Below are 24,882 nucleotides of genomic sequence, written 5' to 3'. Positions count from 1 at the left end.
TTTGACAATAATGTAAATTTTGAGCTACATCTAGAAAACCTTGTACCCTGGTGCCAAGAAGGACAGTTAGGCTATGTGTGGATGGGGCTTCATCAGCTCTTGTGATTAACTTTTCACAATAAGGGAGATGGTAGTCTCTCCTTTGTAAAGTCCAGGAAGTGCCTGCAAGACTTTCCAACGTCTGGGTAATTTAACCTCCACCCACTCTAGGAAAATGGACAAATTCACAGCCCAGATCTCTACCCACTGTGGCCTCCTTGACAATCAAATTCTGAAAAAGCAAACCTCCCTGCTTGATTACTTGCTGGAATAATGAAACCCATCTTGGCCCCTGCTTGATGATTTCCTTCGGAAAAGGAGAATAGCCACTTTCAAAAAACCATACAATTTGACCTTTACAAAAGCCAAAGGTTTTTGCTCACCAAGGTCATTCATTTGAGCCTATAATTTGTAAATGAAAGGAACCAAGGGACTATTCCTCTAAAAGCTTTTTGGATGAGTTGGAATTGCCCTTTGGCATTAAGTCCTCTGTTCAAGACCCATTTAAGGACCCGTTTCACATGGTCTTGGAACCATGGGTAGTGCGCAAAAGCAATAAGAGTAGCAAAGCTACCACTTTTGGAGTATTTGCTAGGTACAAGCCCAGTCTATACAATACAAATATTCTGTTTTCATCTTCACACCAACCCTAGAGGTAGATGCTATTGTTTCTCCCATTTTACAGATGAAGATCCTGAGACACAGAAATGTGAAGCAAATTGACCTCCTCCTCCTGCTTCTCCATCATCATCGTTACCACCACCATCATCTAGTGCTTACTATGCCCCACTGCCTATACTCACTTCTTTGTATTTATTTTTTTAACTCATTTCATCTTCATGACAACTCCATGGAGTCAGTACTACAAATTGACCAAAGGAGGTTTACTCCAAATTTCCTTTGTCATGGCAGCCAGGAGCATGCAGAAGCAGATAACAGAAATCTCTGTAGCCACATATGATTTAGCACTGTTAGTGGAGCTGGTAAGGGAAAAATTATAAACAAGCAAAGTTTGACTCCTGTGCCTCACTACCACCTCTCCCCTCAATTCTGTGCCTCTTCCTCCCAATGAGTACCTCCCTCACCCACTCCACAGGTACCCTGTACCTTGATGATGTCCGGAAAGGCCCAGTGCCTGCCACTCGACCACCATCCTCCTGGTTGTACCACTGTTAAGAGCCCCCAGTGCCCTAGACCTCATTTAACTCTATACCTACATCAAAACTGATCTTCCCTGTGGGCTCTCCCTTCACACCTTGCTACACGGTAAGGTAATGTGCTCTCTTAGGTCAAATTAGAAAGGTAGTATCTAGAGACAGCAGAAGCAAGAAGAACTACAATCCTGTAGCCTGTGGAACAAAAACTACATTCACAGAAAGATAGATAAGATGAAAAGGCAGAGGGCTATGTACAAGATGAAGGAACAAGATAAAATCCCAGAAAAACAACTAAATGAAATGGAGATAGGCAACCTTCCAGAAAAAGAATTCAGAATAATGATAGTGAAGATGATCCAGGACCTCGGAAAAAGAATGGAGGCAAAGATCGAGAAGATGCAAGAAATGTTTAACAAAGATCTAGAAGAATTAAAGAACAAACAAACAGACATGAACAATACAATAACTGAAATGAAAAATATACTAGAAGGAATCAAGAGCAGAATAACTGAGGGAGGAGAATGGATAAGTGACCTGGAAGACAGAATGGTGGAATTCACTGCTGTGGAACAGACTAAAGAAAAAAGAATGAAAAGAAATGAAGACCGCCTAAGAGACCTCTGGGACAACATTAAATGCAACAACATTCACATTATAGGGGTCCCAGAAAGAGAAGAGAGAGAGAAATGACCAGAGAAAATGTTCGAAGAGATTATAGTCGAAAAGTTCCCTAACGTGGGAAAGGAAATAACCACCCAAGTCCAGGAAGTGCAGAGAGTCCCATACAGGATAAACCCAAGGAGAAACACGCCAAGACACATAGCAATCAAATTGGCAAAAATTAAAGACAAAGAAAAATTATTGAAAGCAGCAAGGGAAAAACGACAAATAACATACAAGGGAACTCCTATAAGGTTAACAGCTGATTTCTCAGCAGAAACTCTACAAGCCAGAAGGGAATGGCATGATATACTTGAAGTGATGAAAGGGAAGAACCTACAACCAAGATTACTCTACCGAGCAAGGATCTCATTCAGATTCGATGGAGAAATCAAAAGCTTTACACACAAGCAAAAGCTAAGAGAATTCAGCACCACCAAACCAGATCTACAACAAATGCTAAAGGAACTTCTCTAAGTGGGAAATACAAGACAAGAAAAGGACCTAAAAAACCAAACCCAAAACAATTAAGAAAATGGTAATAGGAACATACATATTGATAATTACCTTAGATGTAAATGGATAAATGCTCCAACCAAAAGACACAGGCTTGCTGAATGGATACAAAAACAAGACCCATATATATGCTGTCTACAAGAGACCCACTTCAGACCTAGGCACACATACAGACTGAAAGTGAGGTGATGGAAAAAGATATTCCATGCAAATGGAAATCAAAACAAAGCTGGAGTAGCAATACTCATATCAGATAAAATAGACTTTAAAATAAAGAATATTACAAGAGACAAGGAAGGACACTACATAATGATCAAGGGATCAATCCAAGAAGAAGATATAATAATTATAAATATATATGCACCCAACATAGGAGCACCTCAATACATAAGGCAACTGCTAACAGCTCTAAAAGAGGAAATTGACAGTAACACAATAATAGTGGGGGACTTTAACACCTCACACCAATGGACAGATCATCCAAACAGAAAATTAATAAGGAAACACAAGCTTTAAAGAACACAATAGACCAGATAGATTTAATTGATATTTATAGGACATTCCATCCAAAAACAGCAGATTACACTTTCTTCTCAAGTGCGCACAGAACATTCTCCAGGATAGATCACATCTTGGGGCACAAATCAAGCCTCAGTAAATTTAAGAAAATTGAAATCATATCAAGCATCTTTTCTGACCACAATGCTGTGAGATTAGAAATCAATTACAGGGGAAAAAACGTAAAAATCACAAACACATGGAGGCTAAACAATACGTTACTGAATAACCAAGAGATCACTGAAGAAATCAAAGAGGAAATCAAAAAATACCTAGAGACAAATGACAATGAAAACACGATGATCCAAAACCTATGGGATGCCGCAAAAGTACTTCTAAGAGGGAAGTTTATAGCTATACAAGCCTACCTCAAGAAAGAAGAAACATCTCAAATAAACAATCTAACGTTACACCTAAAGGAACTAGAGAAAGAAGAACAAACAAAACCCAAAGTTAGCAGAAGGAAAGAAATCATAAAGATCAGAGCAGAAGTAAATGAAATAGAAACAAAGAAAACAATAGCAAAGATCAATAAAACTAAAAGCTGGTTCTTTGAGAAGATAAACAAAATTGATAAACCATTAGCCAGACTCATCAAGAAAAAGAGGGAGAGGACTCAAATCAAGAAAATTAGAAATGAAAAAGGAGAAGTTACAACAGACACAGAAGAAATACAAAGCATCCTAAGAGACTACTACAAGCAACTCTATGCCAATAAAATGCACAACCTGGAAGAAATGGACAAATTCTTAGAAAGGTATAACATTCCAAGACTGAACCAGGAAGAAATAGAAATATGAACAGACCAATCACAAGTAATGAAATTGAAACTGTGATTAAAAATCTTCCAACAAACAAAATTCCAGGACCAGATGGCTTCACAGGTGAATTCTATCAAACATTTAGAGAAGAGCTAACACCCATCCTTCTCAAACTCTTCCAAAAAATTGCAGAGGAAGGAACACTCCCAAACTCATTCTACGAGGCCACCATCACCCTGATACCAAAACCAGACAAAGATACTACAAAAAAAGAAAATTACAAACCAATATCACTGATGAACATTGATGCAAAAATCCTCAACAAAATACTAGCAAACAGAAGGCAACAACACATTAATAGGATCATACACCATGATCAAGTGGGATTTATCCCAGGAATGCAAGGATTCTTCAATATACGCAAGTCAATCAATGTGATACACCATATTAACAAATTGAAGAAGAAAAACCATTTGATCATCTCAATAGATGCAGAAAAAGCTTTTGACAAAATTCAACACCCATTTATGATAAAAACTCTCCAGAAAGTGGGCACAGAGGGAACCTACCTCAACATAATAAAGGCCATATATGACAAACCCACAGCAAACATCATTCTCACTGGTGAAAAACTGAAAGCATTTCCTCTAAGATCAGGAACAAGACAAGAATGTACACTCTTGCCACTGTTATTCAACATAGTTTTGGAAGTCCTAGCCACGGCAATCAGAGAAGAAAAAGAAATAAAAGGAATACAAATTGGAAAAGAAGAAGTAAAACTGTCACTGTTTGCAGATGACATGATACTATACATAGAGAATCCTAAAGATGCCACCAGAAAACTACTAGAGCTAATCAATGAATTTGGTAAAGTTGCAGGATATTAAAAATAAAAATTTATGCACAGAAATCTCTTGCATTCCTATTCACTAATGATGAAAAATCTGAAAGGGAAATTAAGGAAACACTCCTATTTACCATTGCAAGAAAAAGAATAAAATACCTAGGAATAAACCTACCTAAGGAGACAAAAGACCTGTATGCAGAAAACTATAAGACACTGATGAAAGAAATTAAAGATGATACCAACAGATGGAGGGATATACCATGTTCTTGGATTGGAAGAATCAATATTGTGAAAATGACTATACTACCCAAAGCAATCTACAGATTCAATGCAATCCCTATCAAATTACCAATGGCATTTTTTACAGAACTAGAACGAAAAATCTTAAAATTTGTATGGAGACACAAAAGACCCCGAATAGCCAAAGCAGGCTTGAGGGGAAAAAATGGAGCTGGAGGAATCAGACTCCTTGATTTCAGACTATACTACAAAGCTACAGTAATCAAGACAATATGGTACTGGCACAAAAACAGAAATATAGATCAATGGAACAGGATAAAAAGCGCAGAGATAAACCCACGCACCTATGGTCAACTCATCTATAACAAAGGAGGCAAGGATAGACAATGGAGAAAGGACAGTCTCTTCAATAAGTGGTGCTGGGAAAACTGGACAGCTACATGAAAAAGAATAACATTAGAACACTCCCTAACACCATACACAAAAATAAACTCAGAATGGGTTAGAGACCTAAATGTAGGACTGGGCAGTGTAAAACTCTTAGAGGAAACATAGGAAGAACACTCTTTGACATAAATCACAGCAAGTTTTGTTTTTTTTTTTTTTACAGCAAGATATTTTTTGATCCACCTCCTAGAGTAATGGAAATAAAAACAAAAATAAACAAATGGGACCTAATGAAACTTAAAGGCTTTTGCACAGCAAAGGAAACCATAATCAAGACGAAAAGACAACCCTCAGAATGGGAGAAAATGTTTGCAAATGAATCATCGGGCAAAGGATTAATCTCCAAAATATATAAACAGCTCATGCAGCTCAATATTGTAAAAAACAAACAACTCAATCCAAAAATGGGCAGAAGACCCAAATAGATGTTTCTCCAAGGAAGACATACAATAAACAAATGGGACCTAATGAAACTTAAAGGCTTTTGCACAGCAAAGGAAACCATAAACAAGACGAAAAGACAACCCTCAGAATGGGAGAAAATATTTGCAAATGAATAATTGGACAAAGGATTAATCTCTAAAATACATAAACAGCTCATGCAGCTCAATATTAAAAAAACAAACAACTCAATCCAAAAATGGGCAGAAGACCTAAATAGACGTTTCTCCAAAGAAGACATACAGATGGCCAAGAAGCACATGAAAAGCTGCTCAACATCACTAATTACTAGAGAAATGCAAATCAAAACTACAATGAGGTATCACCTCACACCAGTTAGAATGGGCATCATCAGAAAATCTACAAACAACAAATGCTGGAGAGGGTGTGGAGAAAAGGGAACCCTCTTGCACTGTTGGTGGGAATGTAAATTGATACAGCCACTATGGAGAACAGTATGGAGGTTCCTTAAAGAACTAAAAGTAGAATTACCATATGACCCAGCAATCCCACCACTGGGCATATACTCAGAGAAAACCATAATTCAAAAAGACACATGCACCCCAATGTTCATTGCAGCACTATTTACAATAGCCAGGTCATGGAAGCAACCTAAATGCCCATCGACAGACGAATGGATAAAGAAGATGTGGTACATTTGTACAATGGAATATTACTCAGCCATAAAAGGAACGAAATTGGGTCATTTGTAGAGACGTGGATGCATCTAGAGAGTGTCATACAGAGTGAAGTAAGTCAGAAAGAGAAAAACAAATATCGTATATTAACGCATATATGTGGAACCTAGAAAATGGTACAGATGAACCAGTTTGCAGAGCAGAAATTGAGACACAGAAGTAGAGAAAAAAACGTATGGACACCAAGGGGGGAAAGTGGCAGGGGGTGGTGGTGGTGGTGGAATGAATTGGGAGATTGGGATTGGTATGTATACACTGATGTGTATAAAATGGATGACTAATAAGAAAATAAATAAATAAATAAGCATTAAAAAAAATAAAATAAAAAGTCTACAAATAACAAATGCTGGAGAGGGTGTGGAGAAAAGGGAACCAAAAAAAACAACAAAAAAGGTAGTATCTAGTAATGGTCTAACAATAGATGAGAGTTCCCTTTCTTCCCAACCTTATCAATGCTTGTATTGTCTGGTTTAAAAAATATTTGGCCATCAGGTGGGTTCTTAATGGCATATCATTATAATTTTAATTTGCATCTTCCAGATTACTAATAAGGTTGAGTATCTTCTCATGTTTGTTTGTTATTTCTCCCCTTTTGTATAGCTCTTATTCAAATCTCTTGCCTATTTTTCTACAGAGTTGTTTATCTTTTTGTTTCTCGATTCATAGGGATTCTTTGTGAACTCTGGATTCTACTATTTTGCAAATAGTTTCTCCTCACACCATTTATTGAATTCCCACTGATCTGCAGTGCTCCTTTGGTCATATAACAAGTGTCCAAATATGTATGTGTTTGTCTCTGGGCTCCCTATCCTATGCCAATACCAGACTGTCTTAATTATTTGGGCTTTTGCAATTTTCTTTATAGTATGTTTGTTCTTCATTGTTTTAATTTCTGCTCTTTACTATTTCATTCCTTCTGCTTTATTTTGCTGTTCTTTGTCTCCCATCTTAAGATGGCTACTTAGCTTTAACAATTTTCACTCTTTCTTATTCTATAAACACTTAGTTCTGTACATTACCCACTAAGTACTGCTTTGTCTATAGCCGCAAGTTCTGATAATGATGATTATTTTCACTATCATTAGTTCAAAATATTTTCTCTTTTTTACTATAGTAACTTTTTTGATCCATGGGTTATTTAGAATAATTTACTGATTTTCACAATTATTTGGAATCAATTTGTCCTTTTGGAGGCTTGCTTTTAATCAGTGTTAGGGCAGGTACAGAGCAGCTAGGGTTACTTTGACCACTATTAGAAGACTCTAACATTCTTCTTATTATTGGCCCCTTTGGAGCACTCTGTCCAATGCTCCGTGTATTAGCAGGTCTTTCCCCTCTGCTTAAACATAAATTATTCCCAACCCCAGGGGACAGACTCTCTCTCTTTCTCTCCAAGTCTCCTCTTTCTTTCTATATTTTGCCCTGAAAATTTTAGCTGTCTTGGCCTCCCCAAATTCTAAACTGTCTCCTCAATTCAGCAAGGTCACTGCCTGGCTCTGTTTGAGCCCCTCTGTTCTGTGGCCTGGAAGTCCTCCCTGGACAGTGAACTGGGCAAGTACAGGGCCCACCTCATTTGTTTCCCTTCTCTCAAAGGTTACTTTCCTCTGTTGTCCATTGCCCAGTAACCAAAACCCCTTTTTTTCTAATACTTTGTTTGGTTTTCTAGTTATTTAAGTCTGGAGGATAAATCCAGGTCCTGTTTTTCCAACATGGCCAGAAGCAGAAATTGGTCATTCCTGATCATTTCTTTTTTTTTTTTTTTTTTTTTTTTGCTTAATTTATTTTATCTCCTTAAACATCTTAATTTCCTTAAACACGTTAATCCACTTTTTGTTGTTTATCTGTAACCTATGTTTGAACATCTCTTTCTGCCATCTGTTGTTTCTGCTGGGTCTTTCTCATGGTGCCTTGTTTCTTTGTGTGTTTATTTTTGCCCAGGGGAGACTCATTTTCGTTGGCATTTTAGTTGTGAGAATTCTTTGAGACCTTTTATAAAGATGGTTTACTTTAGCATTTGTATTTATTTCTACTTGGTGCCTGGGATTACTACCAGTTGAGGATACTCGAAATAATATTCTGAGCTTGAAACATTTTGGCCCACCCAGGTATTGAGAATTAATTAAGACTGCAAACCTACATTAATTCAGCCTTTGGTTCCAAATTCTCAGGATAATTTCTTTCTTCTTTTCTCAGTGCCATATTTCAAGACAAATTTCTTGTGTATGTGAGGGGGCAGTTGTTGTTGAGAGGGATTTTCCTATTAAAATCTTCATGTTGGGCAGGCTTTGGGCTTTGTCTCCTATTTTCCATGCCCTTTGAAGCCGTATAAAATGAAGCTTGACTATCACTTGGTTTCGCAAATGTCTTCAGGGTAAAAGCAAACTTCAGTGTTCTGCTTACTTCTCTTGAGTTCCCAACTTCATATATACTTTTTTGCCTAAAAATTTCTTACTCTTTTACAAGTTCATCACTGCATTTAGTAAGATTTGTGAAAATATCTTATCCATAATGTTTAACTCTATTTGATAAGAAGGTCTTTTCAGGTACCTAGACTACCATATTGCTTTTTTGCTACTTTTCTCTATTTTTCTGTTACACATCTCTCCCTGTTCTAAATTATAAGTAATGGAACCACATAATTTACTATCCAAACTGAGACACTTGAGAGTGAAAAAGGGGTAACCAATACTATTAATTATCTAAAATTATATTAGTGGACCCATAAAATAGTTCTAATCGAAAATCACCCTCAAAAATACAATATTTTCTTATAAAAAATTTCATGTGCACCAAAGTAAAAAAATTAAAATTTTCTTTCTATTGTTTGTCAAGACATTAAAATAAGCAGAATAATTGTTCTTGATACCGCTTTCTGTATTTTAGTCACCTTCACCAAGTCTATGTCTAATGTCATGTTAATGCTATTTTTCTTAAGACTATTTTTTTCTAGTATTATCTTAGAGCCACAGCATTTTTCTTCAGTTATCTAACTGCCTACCCATATATTTATGTATATATGTTTGTTAACATATAAAACTATCTATGTATTTTGATAACTGCAGCTTCTATTTCTCTTTTTTTTTAACCTAATATTTACTTTAATAATTGATGGTTGGTTTTGAAAATAACAGAAAAAAATACATGAAGATACCAAAACAACAACAACAAACCCCTGGAAAAACTTATTAGTGTTTTGTTTTGTTTTTTTTTTTAATAAACCACTTTATTGAGATAATATATCACACAATTCTCCCATTTAAAGTACACAATTCAATGGTTTTTAGTATATTCACAGACTTGTGCAATCAACACCAGAACTAATTTTAGAACACATTCATCAACACAAGAGATAATCCCACCCCCCCCCCATAAGCAGTCATTCCTCATTCCTGTCACCCCAGTCCTTGGTCACCACTGCTCTGCTTTCTGTCTCCATGGATTTACCTCTTTGGGTCATTTTATAGAAATGGAATCATTCAATATGTGGCCTGTCGTGTCTGGCTTCTTTCAGTGAGACCATGCTTTCAAGGTTCAGCCATGCTGTAGTGTGTGTCAGTATTTCATTCCTTTTTTTTTTTTTTTTTAGTATTAGTTGTTTTGTTTTTTTGTTTGTTTGTTTGTATTGCAGGTTCTTATCAGTCATCAATTTTATACACATCAGTGTATACATGTCAATCCCAATCGCCCAATTCAGCATACCACCATCCCCACCCCACCGCGGTTTTCCCCCCTTGGTGTCCATACGTTTGTTCTCTACATCTGTGTCTCAACTTCTGACCTGCAAACTGGTTCATCTGTACCATTTTTCTAGGTTCCACATACATGCGTTAATATACAATATTTGTTTTTCTCTTTCTGGCTTACTTCACTCTGTATGACAGTCTCTAGATCCATCCACGTCTCAACAAATGACTCAATTTCATTCCTTTTTATGGCTGAGTAATATTCCATTGTATATATGTACCACCACTTCTTTATCCATTCGTATCCATATTTCTCTTGATTAAATATCACAGGCTGGTACAAAATTATTAAGAATTTATGGAACAACAACCAAATATAAATTCATTTCAGTAAAATAAGTTTCTCAATTCAGTAAGAATATTCTGTGTTCAAGTTTCAGAAGATCTTCCTCCAAATCAATTTTGGAGCACAATTATAGAATTTTAAAATTTAATCTTTTATATTGTTTGTTTCTTGCTGTCTGATACTCATTTAGTTCCTCCCTTGCTTTTGCAGGGATGTATTTCATGTCCTCCCCGTTTGCAAGTTTTATTTTATTTAATAATTGCAACTCTTTGCAGGCTTCAGAGGCTGAGATCTCTGTGTTTTATTTGTTGAACACTTGATTATGGATTTATGACTTTATTTTGAACAAAGTGCAATCAAATTTAGAAGATCTGTTTCTAAAACTCCTATACTTTTTTGTAGGACACTTAGGTAGATTCATAAAGTATGTTTTGAAGTTAAAAACTGTCTAATGTCAGCAATTTCATATCATTTAAGCTAGTTCTTTAAAGTCACAAACATTTCTCAAATCCAGTTGATGACAGGCAGCAAGAGAACTGCTTACTCCCTGATGAAGTCGGTTTTTATTTAACATAAGCTTTATCACAACATTTTTGTAGTTCAGTTACTCCAACTCTACATGTGTAAATTTTGCTAATTTTGACAATTATGGTTTGTATTTCTCTGGGTATAAATAGAACTGTCTTTGAGCACAGTTACGAATTATGTGTGTGCAATAACCCATCAGTTGCCTTTCAGCACAAGTCTCTCCATTCGGTAGGAACGTTATGTCTTAAAATGTGAACTCTGTTCACTGCATGTATCAAACACATTGCAAGATGGGACCATGTAAGTAAAGAGTGAAGCTCTGCCCAACTCTTCCCATCTCATTTTTTAAAGTCCTAATAATAATACTTTGTTTTAAAAAAAAAAGAAAAATCCTGGAGAAAATAAACCAGACAGATGCAGGATAATAGGCATAAACTGCGACTCTTCTGGGCAAACCAGGACCTATGTCCAGCCTAATTATAGCCCTACAGACCAGGGGACATGTCTCATTTGTGTTTGCAATTCCAGGGCCAACAGAGGGCCTCCCTGTATCCTAGGTTCTTTTTTTTTTTTTTTTTTGGCCGTGCTGCGTGGAAGTGCGGAGTCTTCACCACTGGACCGCCAGGGAAGTCCCTATCCTATGTTCTTAATACATGCTTGTTGGGTAAACTACCCAAAATAGCACATTTGTTTGCCTAAGACTTTCTGTATATTAGTACAAAGGAATGAGGATGGACAGTTTCTTTGTAACAAGATCCTCCAACATCCCACCACACAGGGAGCTGCTTCCTCTGCTGAGACTTAACTGCAAGCAGATGACCCCTTATTGCTATTTTGGAACATCTTTTCTACAAGCCAAATGTATTGGACTCTGCAAGCTGGCTTTTTCAGTTCTTTTAACTCATACACCCTGTGAAACCTAATGTGTTTTTGCTTTTGAGACCTTCATGCTGTGTGGTATCAATCTAAGAAGAGCCCTGGGGTCGTAACACAGACACAATTAGCAGACTGACCTGGCTTGACTTGGCCAGAGTCTTGACTGAAATCAAGGGCATATCAGTGGTTCTGACTGTTCCTCTTTGGGGAACGTTGTTGTACACATTTCTCAAGACAGGCCTGACAGTGACCTTGGTGTGAATGTCTCTTCTATGATCTACCCTTGATGACTGTGAGCTGTGCACGCCTGAGTAGTCCGTGGCTTGTGTTCTAGAACACTTAGAGGGGCCGGAAGAGTCTCTCTTGCTGTACATCAGTGAGACTGTGAGTCTTGTACTGAGCACTTGACACCTGTTCTAATCCAAGGCAGTGTCATCTACCTTGGTTTTATTCTGACCATGGCTCCTATGAGGTAAAAAAAAAAGGTAACGCTTTGGAAGTTATGGAGGTAGGAAGCTGGAAGAGACTTCTTTTGATGGAGAAGTACCCACTAGATAGTTATTTAAATATTTATAGAAAGGCAACTCTCTGCTGCGCACCGTGTTAGAGATGATCTCTGCCCATCTTATGCAGTTCTCCAAAAAAGCAGGCATTATTAGCGGCATTTGGACCATCCATCTAACCTAACCCACCAGGAGCCTTTCATAGCACTTTGGGAAAGCACTGAGATGTTGTGAAAATTTAAAAAGTGAGGTCAGGGGGCAAAGAAGTGTCACAGGAAGTTGTGATTGATTCCTAATTTGCAAGCCTCTTGTCACCGGCAGGACTTTGAGAAAGTGCCCAGTCAGGGATCTTGCAGGGGTGACAGTGAATAGACTGAACTCAAACCACATTTATCCCATGTAAGGAATGAATAGCTATTTGTGATTGAACTTACCAACTTAAAAGATGCAGAATTTGTGCTGCAGTAGCCTTTTTTTTTTTTTAAACAAAATAAGTATCACTAGAAAACTCAAATGTTTCTTAATTCTTTTTCAAAAAATGCATAATTCTTTCATGTTTTTCATGTCATTCCCCAATAAGATTTCATGTATGAATTATGGCCTCTGTGTAACATCTTTTCTCAGACTTGGACCAGTAATGGAAACCATTCTTAAACTTAATTTCCTTTTAATTCCTTCCAATTACTAGGCACTGGTCTTTGTGCCAAGAGCCAATCCAGTTGGTACATTTTGTGAAGAGTGTGGAATCATGTTTCTTTAAACCACATGTGATACCCAGAAGTCATTCTAACAGACTTACCCTCATCAACGTCCTTAGAGTAGGTTATTCTTGATTTCAAAAGAAGTTTATCCCCAGGCAGTCCATGGCACATGTACTTAACAATAGTCTTTCAGGTTTTCCCCATCTGCTGACTGGTTAGTGGCCTGCAAGTAACAAGGACCGTATTGGATAAGTATCTTAAGCACAAAATAGCATAAGAAATCTTTGGTAACTCTTATCAGCAGGCTTATCATAGGAACACCAAATATTGGAAGGCTTTTGAACCACAAATGCCAAAGAAAAATGTTAGTTAAAATCTAAGACTGATAAAGCGTTACCAAAAAATGAAATGGTACTTTTGTACATCAAAGGACACTATCAAGAGATTGAAAAACAACCCACAGGATGGGAGAAAATATTTGCAAATCATATATCTAATTTAGGATTAATATCCAGAATATATAAAGAATTCCTACAGTTCAACAACAAAAATCCAATTCAATTCAAAAACGGGCGACTTGAATAGATATTTCTCCAAAGAAGATATTACAAATGGCCAATAAACGCATGAAAAGTTGCTCTACATCATTAGTCATTAGAGAAGTGCAAATAAAACCACAATGAAATATCACTTCACATCTGTTAGAAAGGCTGTTATCAAAAAATGGAATATCAGTATTGGCAAGGATGTGGAGAAATTGGAACCTTTGTGCATTGCTGGGGGAAATGTAAAATGGTACAGCCACTGTGGAAAACAGTTTGACAGTTCCTCAAAAAGTTAAACATAGAATTGCCATGTTATCCAGCACTTCCACTCCTATTTCCATAGACAAGAGTTAAGTAAAGGTCATTCCAGGCTGAAACCTGGGATGAGCACAGAAGCAGGAGAGGCACAAAAGTCCACACTTGTTCAGGGAGTAATGACTAGAGTGGGATGGCTAGAGTCCACAGTGCAGAAAGGCACCTTAGGATATTCTGCAGCTTCTTCCTCACTAGGCTGCCCAACTCCAGGTTCAAAGCCACCAGTTTGTCTTTATTGTCATCTTTTATATGGTAAGGAGGAAGCCTCCTAGACTATCAGTCAATGAAGTAACAAATGGATTAGAACTATGGTCATGCCTGTGTGCAGCCCACAGGGTGAGCACCCAAGGGCTCTCATCTCGGTAAGTAATGGACTTAGTGGCAATGGTGCGTCACTCTTGCTCCTGGAACCACTTTCAGTATCCCCCACCTGAGACTTGGAAAGGCCACTGGTTAGGAGTAGGGAGCAAGTTTGGAAGCAGAGGGCACAAATGGCTCATCCTGACCTTGACAATCAGAATCTTGTTTTAAGCTCCATGCTGCTGCCTTCAAAGAAAAGCCATTGCACAGGAAGAGATATGAGCTTGAGATCACAGGAAGGACACATTTAATCATCTAATCCATCCTCCCAAGTACTGGTCTGAATCCTTCCCAACAGGGTGATATTCTGTACCACTGGCTTCACATAATGAGCCAGCTTCATGTCACCTCTCTTGGAAGGTTATTCTACAGCACAAGGGGTGCCCACTGATATGCAGTCTGATGAGCAGAGAGAGATTAGACTTCCCTTTCTTTTGTGTGCACAAGATCAGAATACAGTCAAGTGAATGCAAATGAAATGACTACTAGGGCTCATATTTGCCTTTTCTCTGTTTATTTTATTTTGATAGAGAAAAAACGTGGAATTGGCTAAATTGAACTCTGGAGACTGGCAATAGTCATGATTGCAATGCAGTGTAATCGTCAAGCCCAAACTCCTTGTCTAATGTTACTTAACTTCTTTTTGGCCTTCCCAAGGAATGTGGTAGAAGAGGGGTTCATCTGGGTTTCCAGTGTTGGAAAATAAAAGCCCCATAATTCACCTAGTACCCTCATTGCTCTGTCATCTTAGTGTTTTGCTTAGAGAGTAGGTTAAAAAAGTAGATGAGACCCTTCCAGATGTTTCCCTGCCTTTTTTTTGGTAAACACATTTCTTTTGAAAGAAGTCTAAATACATTTGCAGATTTTCAAAGCCCGGTTTCTGCACAGTTCCAATAACCCTGAAGGGTGATCACAGACTAAGCTATAGAAAGAGGCACCATCGAAATGCCACATCAAACATAAGCTTCATGTAAGTTTCTTACCTGAAGTAAACATTAAAACTCATGAAAAAGCATAGGAATGTTCTAAAACTATAAGTTTATCACTAAGGCGATATAGGAGGCTTGGGGATGGTGTAGTGGGAAGGCAGTGGGAAAGATTTGAGTTCAGGCGCTAGGCAAAAATAGGATTTTATTATATCAAGAATTCCATTTGCAACTTTCATTTTCTTTCTTCTTGAGAATTCTTTGAGAATCCATGGAGAAGGAGGGGGTGAGCAGAAATCAGGGGAGAAGCTCTGGGTTACCATGACAACATGACTCTTGACTCCATCTCTGTCACCCATCAGTGCCTTTTGGATTACTGCAGAGATCTCTGACATTGGAATTAACACATGCTCCTAAACCTGAGGATGATTTAAAGCTGAAGAATAGCAAAGTTTCTAAATAGTACAATGAGCTCATCTTTACTCAAGAGATGTGTAATGCTCATAATGCAACATAATTGAGATATTTCCTTATCCCTCCCCCAGTAAAGCTATCATAAACCACTCCAAAGGCTCTATAAAAAGTGACAAGGCTATAGAAATGTCTATAGCCTTAAAAAATGAGCATGCATCTGTACAGACCAGTCTTCAGAGTTCACTAAATGTTTAATGAACCATTAAGCACCCCTTTATAGTATCTCAAACTTCATTAGCATACTCAATTTTTGGTAGTCTGTTAATTCAGGGGAAACCTATGGACCTATTATTTTCTATTTGTCTATAAGGGCTACTGATTTGCCTTCTAAGTTATTGTTTTTGTTTTGTTTTGTTTTGTTTTTTATCAAAGGGATGACATTCCTAGCTCTTGATTATGCTAAACTAAGTAAAACTAAATATAGGATCTTTCCCTTTCTGTCCCAGAGCTAGTAAGTCATAAACATTGTTTGAATTACTGTGAAGAAAGATCAAAATAAAAAGAAAGATCAAAATAAAAGCATAGCTCTTGCCCTCAAGGACCTTGTTGAAAAGAGCTACCTGGAATTAACCAAACTATGAGGTTTGAGGGCACAGTCCTTGGACTGCCAAGTCTGCCCAAGACTTCTGACACCAACTGCAAGGAGTTAGGGTCCAACTACAAAATTAGAGGAAGAATCCAGAGAAGACTACTCTCACTTCTGACACCAACTACAAGTTTAGAGGGTTCCCAAAATCACCTTCAGGTTTGGTAATTCACTAGAAGGACTCAGAGACTCACTGAAAGTACTCACAGCTACATCTTATTATAGAGAAAGGATACAGATTAAAATCATCCAAAGGAAGAGATGCAGAGGGCAGAGTTTGGGAGGGTTCCAAACATGAAGCTTCCATTGTCTTCTCCTGTGGAGACAGAGTGTGTTACCCTCCCGTTGTCGATGTGTGACAATATACAGTGAGCTTTGGTGTGCAGAGTTTTTACTGGGGCTTCATTATGTAGACATGATTGATTGATTGATTTCCAACCTGGTTGAACTTGGTCTCTAGGTTGACTAATACCACATGACCCAAAGCCCCTGACCTAAATCACATAGTTGATCTTTCTGGCATGGCCACCTCCTACCCTAAGACTATTGGGTGTGGCCCTATGATCTGCTGTGGCCAGTCCCCACCCTATACAAAGATACCCCCAGCAGATACAGTACAGATTACTTCCCAGAAGCTGAGGGCAAAGGCTAGAGCTCTTTGAGCAAGGCCATATTCTTGACTACACAGGAGTCAAGACAAGTCTGAGTGAAGAGGAAGTACTAAATTATGTGGTAGGTAGAGGGGGCTTAGTGTAAGCTTGGATGACCAACCAAATATTTGAAGAGCAATGGAAGGAACATGGACTATTCCCAAGCAAGAGAACATTTAAGGAGGACATGATAAATGTCTTTCAAAGTGTGAAGGGCCAGTGTGTGCAAAAGGATTTTTCTTACCCTGTGTGCCCCTAGAAAACAGAGTTGAGTGTCTGTGGGTTAGAAGTATAAGGAAGATATAAGTTCAGTATAAGAAAGAGCTTTCTAATAATTGAGGCTATTCAAAAATATTACACAGGCTGCCTGGGAGATGGTAAGTTTTCAGTCATTAAGAATATTCTGGCCGAAAGCAGATCACCTGTAACAGCGGCAGTCCTGTTATTAGTAAATGCAGTGACCCCTAAGAATCCTTTCAACTCTAATACTCTATGGTTCTAAAAAATTATTTTTCTATTTTTTCTTTTATTCTTAATTAAGAATTTTTATTGAAGTATAAATGACATAACATTATATTAGTTTCAGGTGTACAACATAATGATTCAATATTTGTATATATTGCAAAATGATCACCATAATAATTCTAGTTAACATCTGCCACCATAAGTTAAAAAATGTTTTTTTCTTGTGATAAGAACTTTTAATATTTACTCTCAGCAACTTTCAAATATGCAATACAGTATTATTACTAATTATAGTCACTGTGCCATACATTACATCCCCATAACTTATTTATTTTATAACTGGAAGTTTGTACCTATCTTTCAACCTTGTACCCTAGAATCAGTGGACTTTCTATATTGTGATTCTAATTACATGAATTATCTTTAAGATGTCTTATGTTATACCTGAGTGCTACAGCCTACAAATGAATGTACGTTTTCCTGAGCAGAACTTAGATTTAGAACACCAAGAGTAATTCACATTCTAGTAATTGAGTGATCAACGACTAGACCAGGATGGAAATTTTTTCTTGCTCTAAATAAGGAGGAATGAATTGTTAAGCAAAAGAATAATATAAGAAAGTTTTCATGAAACACATTTAACGTATATAAGTGAACCCGTATTTTATAGCTACTTCAAATTGCAAATGTATCTCAAGTGAGATCAAAGCAGATTAGTTAGGATTTTAACTTGAAACCTTCTGTTAGCTATAAATTCAAGTTACATTATAAACTTCTTTTGAAATATTCTGAGTCTGTTCATTGTTTACAGCTGGTCTTTCTCATGAAGTGGGCTGAATTAATGTGAATTTTATCTTATTCAGATAAACAGAACACTGATATCCAAGATCAAATGGATTCATGTAGCCCAAATTTCCTTAGATTTCATCTTCCTATGTGTACAGGGGTAAATGAGTAAAGTCGTAACTCAGATTTCCTTGGCCCCAACCCATCCCTACAGTTTAAACCCTCTAGTTTATGTAAACTGTCTTTCTATCCAGATCCTTTCCGATGTCCCTCAGGGAGCTCTCGTGAATGCTCATCATGTAGTCCTGCTGGGGGCAACTCCTGCTTCACCTAGAATAGAGGCCCCTGTTGGGCACCATCACCGCTCTCCTGCCTCTCACTGGGTACAGCCACCAAAGTTGTCAAGCCACCATGGTGCCAGCCCTGAATAAACAGGATGGCATGGGGAGAACACATCTCTCCCATGTACTACCCTGCATCAGAGGCATCCCCGAATGGTGCTGTTTGTGCTAAGGGTTCTGTAGTCTTTACTAAAGAGCTCCATGAGAGAACAGCTAGGTTAACCTTGACCCCTCTTAGGACCTCCACCAACAGGTGGTCTTCGGTTAGGTAAGGCATGAACTCATACCAGGTAGCATATCAGTCAGATCATAAGGGCTGGTCCTTCGGCTGGCAGTGGGTGGTTCTCTGCAGGGTCCTCTTCTAAGCTGTCCTCTGATGAGTGGTCTCATCATCTCCCACGCTGCTGCGTGCCAGTGCTGGCAGAGGCACCTCTAACACACGCGCCAGACGCAGGCAGCTATTTTTGCCAGTGCTTTATTCTGCAAGCCAGAGTCACTCTCATTGGAAGACCTGAGAACCGTGCTTCTCTATCAAGGTTGCCAGGATTACGCACTCTCCTTCCCAGCATCCCACAACACAGACCTGCTTATGCCATTTGCAGTACAAATGGAGTAATATCTGAAACTGAGCAGAAAGCCCTTTAACTTCATGAACTCCTTTTGAAAATGCCATTAGGATAGCTTGGCCTGTACCAAGGTTTGGGCTGTTCTCTAGTACCAGAAACCAGAAAATTCATGTCCTAAAATGTTGGCATCCTTGAGGGGAACATTGCTGAGAAAAGGCCACTCGTGCAGAGCAGACAGCTTCCCAAGCAAGAAGGCGTGTAAAGTCTTCTCCCAAACATGTGAATGTCTGTGAAGCAATCATGAACAGGGCACCACCAATCCCTTACAAATAAATAAACGCAAGGGAAGTGATTTTTCCCTTGTGGATGTATGTATTTCAGTGTCACAACTCAATAGTGTCACAAGTAAACACACTTGCTTGGGACCTAGAAGACAGACAGAGGCATGAGAGTTTGCCCTCACCCAGGGGGCCTGGTGACTCAGTCTGCCCTCTGCACAATGCTCTTTCTCATGAGAGAGAAAGAACTGCACTGATGTTGCCCACCTTGGCCAGGAGCACTGGGCCATAGATGCTGGTGTCTTGGGACCCTTGTCCCCAGACCTTGGGCTGGTCTCCAGAGGACAATGGTGACCCTTCAGGCAACAGTCTAAAAGGATGTTCACAGACCAATAGGATGTGAATGGAAGGAGACAGGGTCAGTGGGAGAAAGGGTGTAGCGTAGCGAAAAACTAGGCCAAGTTCATGATTTTAGCCTACCTCTGGTCCTTCTTTTCCTTTCTGTTCTTTCTTCCTTTTCACTCTCCTCTCCCCTGGTGATCAGTGGGTGGATGCAGGGGCCTGGTGTTTGGGGGCTAAGGCTGGGAGATCAGAACTCTTAGAGCTGGCTCGATCCCTGACAACTCTTGCCCAGCATCTCAAGCTCTCTGTTCGGGGCTCTACAATACAGTCTGGCAGTTTACAGGTAAAGTGGGTAGAAAATGGGATAGGTACTAGAAAGCAATGTTGTTCCAGGGTCATATCCTTAACAATGTGAGTGATACCAACATTTTCTTGGCATGTATACATTGGTTGTTTTCTTGATCTGAATATCTGACACCTGTAAGAATTCAGTGTATGTGGTTTCCATTCTTGAATGCCAATGGTGCATTGCTTAAAAACAAACAAGCCCCGTCTCCCTTTTCTAAAAAAGAGCACGCTTGTGTGTACGCCTGGGTGGACGCACGTGTGTATGTTTATGATTTATACGTCTGCTGCCCACAGGAATCCTTCTCTTGCAACTTGTTCTAGAGATTAATTAGTTTTCTAGATTAACTAAGCTCCCTTCCTTTCATTTTATTAAGAATTAACATAACTCATCTTGCTTTCTTCTGTGCCCTCATTGTGTTTGCATTAAAGGAGGCACATTTTTGACAACAGACGCATGTCTGTAAGTGGACATTTATGGTTCTCTCTCACAAGAAGCAGGCCTTGAGGAAGGGCCATCCCATGGTCCTGTAATTGGGTTGCCCCACTTGGCGATTCAGAGCTCACTACTTTTTTCTCCTTCAAAAGAACGTGGTCCGTAGATGCCTTTCTTTCTACTTCCAGAGTTCTTCACCTCGTTTCTGGGGAAGAAATATATTTAACAGCTCTCATGAAAGGAATGGCTTTTTTCTTATGAAATTACCTGGCCAACATTGCAAATGTGTGACTTTGGACATCTCATTTCACTGGCGGCCCTGTACCAGATTACCAGTTGAGAGAGTTTCCCAGCTCTCAGGGTCAGAGAACAAGGAGCTAGAGATTCCAGACTGTCCTTTCAGAAAGGAATTTAGAATTCTGTTGGGTGTCTTGGGGACCTCAAACTCATACATCCCTGGATGCCTGCCACGTAGGAGAATCCTAGCCAAGGAGACGGAACCACACTATAACCATCAAGGTCTGGGTGTTCTCTAGCCGTCAGGGAGTTAACAGTGATGGTGGAGACACCCCACAGCCTTGAGGGTCTTTCCTTACCATGTGCTGTTTCAGATTTGTTCTTCTGTCCTTAGCTTTAATGGATGGTATGTGTGTTTACATATGTGTCTCCCTCACTGGATAGCGGGCTTCCTGAGGTCCTCTAGGCTCTCTGCCCTGCACGTTCTCAGCGTCTGCAGGGTGGCTTCCTGATGGTCGGAACTCACCAAATGCTTCTTGAGTGAGCCACTGTGGACATTCACAAGTTAACAAGTTGAAGGAGGGTGACCAACCTCACAGCCCCCTTGAGAAGGACAGGCTCTGCATCACATAGGAAATGATTGGGGCAGTTGCTGATAGCTGTGTCCTGATGGTCAAATGATTTCTAAAGCCAGCATTTGTTCCTCTGCCTGTTTCCATGCTGCTGACTTTAAAAGCTCTCCCTTCGTGAAACATCTGAACTGAAAGAAAGACAACATAGACAGCTATCAAATCAGAACAAGATTATTGAATAGTAAGGAAATTAAGACACACCTTTGTGCTCTGGTTGGTAACTCTTTGGCACTCTGTATAAAATGAAACCACCTTATGTCATTACTCTAGAGCACGGGTCAGTGGACTTTTTCTGTAAGGGACCAGATAGAAAATATTTGTGGCTTTAAGGGGCCATATGGACTCTGTCACAACTACTCACCTCTGCTGTTGTAGCATGAAAGCAGCCAGAGACAGTAATGTTAAAAAATTGGTGTGGCTGTGTCCCAATAAAACTTTATTTACAAATACAGGCAGTGGGCCAGATTTGGCCTACAGGCCTTAGTTTGTCAGCCCCTGTCCTAGCGTACTACATTCTCTTTCATGCTCTTGTAAAATTAATATTATTAATTAAAATTTACTCATTATGCCATTTTTTGGTGTCCTCTTGCTATGTCTAATAAAAGGTTGACTTATTTTAAAAAGTAAGACATTTTTCCAAAAGTCATTTTAAAAGGTGTGTACAGTTGGGGTGGGAGGGAGGTGGAATATGTGTGCATAGAACATGGCTGCCTGAAAGAACAGCATGGTTCTTCCCAGACCCCAGTCAGCTCTGCTCTGTCACCAGTGCTTTCCTCTCCCACCCAACCCATCTCTCCCACACGGCCCCCGAGTCTAAATCCTTGTCCAGCCCGGCCCTGAGGCTCGGTGGCCAGCAGCTCTGCAGCTGTGCTCTCCTCTTCCTCTAGCCTCAGTCTGCATGCAGAGTGCAAACTGAGTTTGTGCTGACCACTGCCCTAGAAACTCTTTTGAACCTTTTTAGTTTCCTCCCAAAGACACTGAGTTAAACCTACAGTTTGCAGCCTTTAGTACCCTGTCCGTTCTTTCACCTTCCCTTCCCAACTTAATTGTCTTTGTTCCAAGTTAAAGGATCATGAAGAGGTGGAAAAAACCAAAGCTTTATAGCCACCATCTTTCAGTCCCATAAGGTATGTTTTAGAGTCTAGAGAGGCCCACATGAAACAGTCTTGCTGGCAGTTTTACTGGCTTTCCAAAGGAGAGCTAAAATGCTGGTTGCCAAGCAACACACATGCCCTGGCTTCTTCCAACAATGTGGACTTAAAAAAATAAAATTGTCCTATGATTGACTCATGAATGGGCAATCATGTGGAAATACACAGGGCAAACAGTTTGATATAACAATGCTATATCTGTTTATTCTGTCTTTGGTATCTTTTCCTGAAGACTTTACAGGGTCACACGGAGAAATAAGTGGGGTGTGCCTTCAGCAGAGTGCAACTGATGAACAAAACTTATCATTAGGAACTTCATAGTACAGTCGGTCCTTGGAATCATTTGCAGATTCCATGTTGTGAATTATGTTCAAAATCCATACTTTTCTGTAGTTTGCAGACATGCTTAGTAGCAAAAACTTTGAGCCACCCAATGCACATGTTTCCAGCTGAAACTGGACAAGGCAACAGCCCTGCCTTCTTGTTTCACCTCTCTTCATGTAAACAAGGGTCCTTTTTGCAGTCTATTTAGTGACACAATTTTTTAGTATTTCTGTGCTTTTTTTGGTGATCTCACTGTTTAAAGTAGGCCCCTAGGTGTAGTGCTGCAGTGCTGTCTAGTGTTCTTTAGTGCAAGAAGGCTGTGATGTACCTTACAGAGAAAATATACGTGTTAGAGAAGTTTCATTCAGGCATATTATAGTGCTGTTGGTGTGAGTTCAGTGTTAATGAATCAACAATATGGCACATCCAGAAAAAGGAAGAGGAAATTCACCGATGTATATCAGACCGCTCTGGAAAGTACTCAGGTTACGTCTAAAGTGCATAATGAAGCTGTGGAAACAGGCTGTATTTGTGGATTCACAATATGACCAGTTTTTTTAAAAAAGCATAGTGGACAATACTATAAGGCTGAAAGCCCAAGAAATTTATGGTCATGTTACCCAGGGTCAGGGAAATGTTCAACCCTTCTCAGCTAGTGTTTTATTATATAGAAAGTACATATAATTCATTATTTATAAGAAATAGAAATTAAGGTGTCTTTAAATAGATATGCACATGAAACAAGATTACGTATTGATCCATTGATGAAATATTGTGACCAGAGGGTCTCAGGAACCTAAAACCATGTATTTCCCCTAGGAGCATGGCTCAGCATTCACTAATTCAGTGTTCATGGAGACTTAACAAAAATAACTATCATGAATAATAAGAATTAACCATATATGATCACAACTTAACCCTAATGGAATCTATCTTCCACTTCCCATATGGAAGACAGTCCTAAACTCATCCAGGTGCAGTGTCTCTGCTGAGAATGTGTGCCAGGAATGGGACTTGACTTCCCCATCTGGTCGTCAGCTCTGGTGGTATCCCTGATATTCCTGATAGACATTTTGAAGGAAGTTAAATGTTTAGAGCCAGGAGCTAGGGCTGGAGGTCTCTTCCTCCACACCCCACTTACCCTTCTGTCCAAGTCAGTTCAGGCTGCTATAACAGAATACCATAGACTGAGGGGCTTAGGTAACAGTCATTTATTTCTCACAGTTCTGGAGGCTGGGAATCCAAGATTAAGGTGTTAGCAGATTTGTGTCTGGTGAGGGCCCGCTTCCTGGCTCACAGGCAGCTGTCTTCTCACTGTGTCCTCACATGGCAGAAGGGACAAGGAAAGTCTCCAGCGTCTTTTTTATAAGGGCACTAATTCCACTCACGTGGGCTCCACCCTCATGACCTAATCACCTCCCAAAGGTCCGACTTCCAGATACCATCACATGGGGCGTTAGGTTTCAACACATGAATTTGGAGGACACATAAACATTCAGTCCATAGCACTCTCCTTCCATCACTTTTATCACTGATTATTTTGCTCGAAGGGAAACCCTGATATATTTTTAAATTGCCCTGGCACTGAGCCATAGTGAGCCCAGTATCCCTGAACTGACACCTTAATTGGTCCCAGAAAACTATTGCTCTTACACCAGTCTTTCCTCCCTGAAGGCCTGATGCAGGTCACATGTGAAGTGGCTTCCTGTCTCCAAGGTCTAATCTCTGCTGACAGCGGCCTGCATGTCACACTGAGTCTCCTGAGCTGGACAGTCTCTCTCCAGAGAGCTGAGTTGGAGGGGTTGGGGGGGAAAGGAGGGGATGTCTGGCTAACAGTCTGATGGGGACACAGGCGTGAGGACAAACCCCTCTCATCTGGCAAAATAAACTCAACACAGGGCATGGGAAGCAAAGAGTCTCCCTCAGCCTTTGGGATCAGGGGAGTCTCCAGAGATGAAGTGACATTTGGCAGCAGGTAAGATGATGACGTAAGCAGAAGCCTCTTAAAAGCAAGGCAGGAAGAACGTTGGGACAAGTATAGGAATGGAAAAACATGAGCCATTCCTCCAGACCACTTTTTAAAGAGCCTAGAAACACCATCTGTAAACTCCTGGGCCTCATT

At 39.5% G+C, this 24,882-nt stretch overlaps 1 protein-coding gene across 1 annotated transcript in view; it reads left to right on the top strand.

The window, feature by feature from the left end:
* Positions 1-24,882, top strand: part of KIF26B (kinesin family member 26B) — a 490,689-nt gene that overhangs the window by 443,213 nt on the left and 22,594 nt on the right. The window lies entirely within an intron of this gene.

Source organism: Eubalaena glacialis, chromosome 3 (genome assembly GCF_028564815.1).
Source record: "Eubalaena glacialis isolate mEubGla1 chromosome 3, mEubGla1.1.hap2.+ XY, whole genome shotgun sequence".
NCBI classification, from domain to species: Eukaryota; Metazoa; Chordata; class Mammalia; order Artiodactyla; family Balaenidae; genus Eubalaena; species Eubalaena glacialis.
Note: the sequence above shows the minus strand (reverse complement) of the source record. Positions and strands in the feature narration are given on the sequence as shown.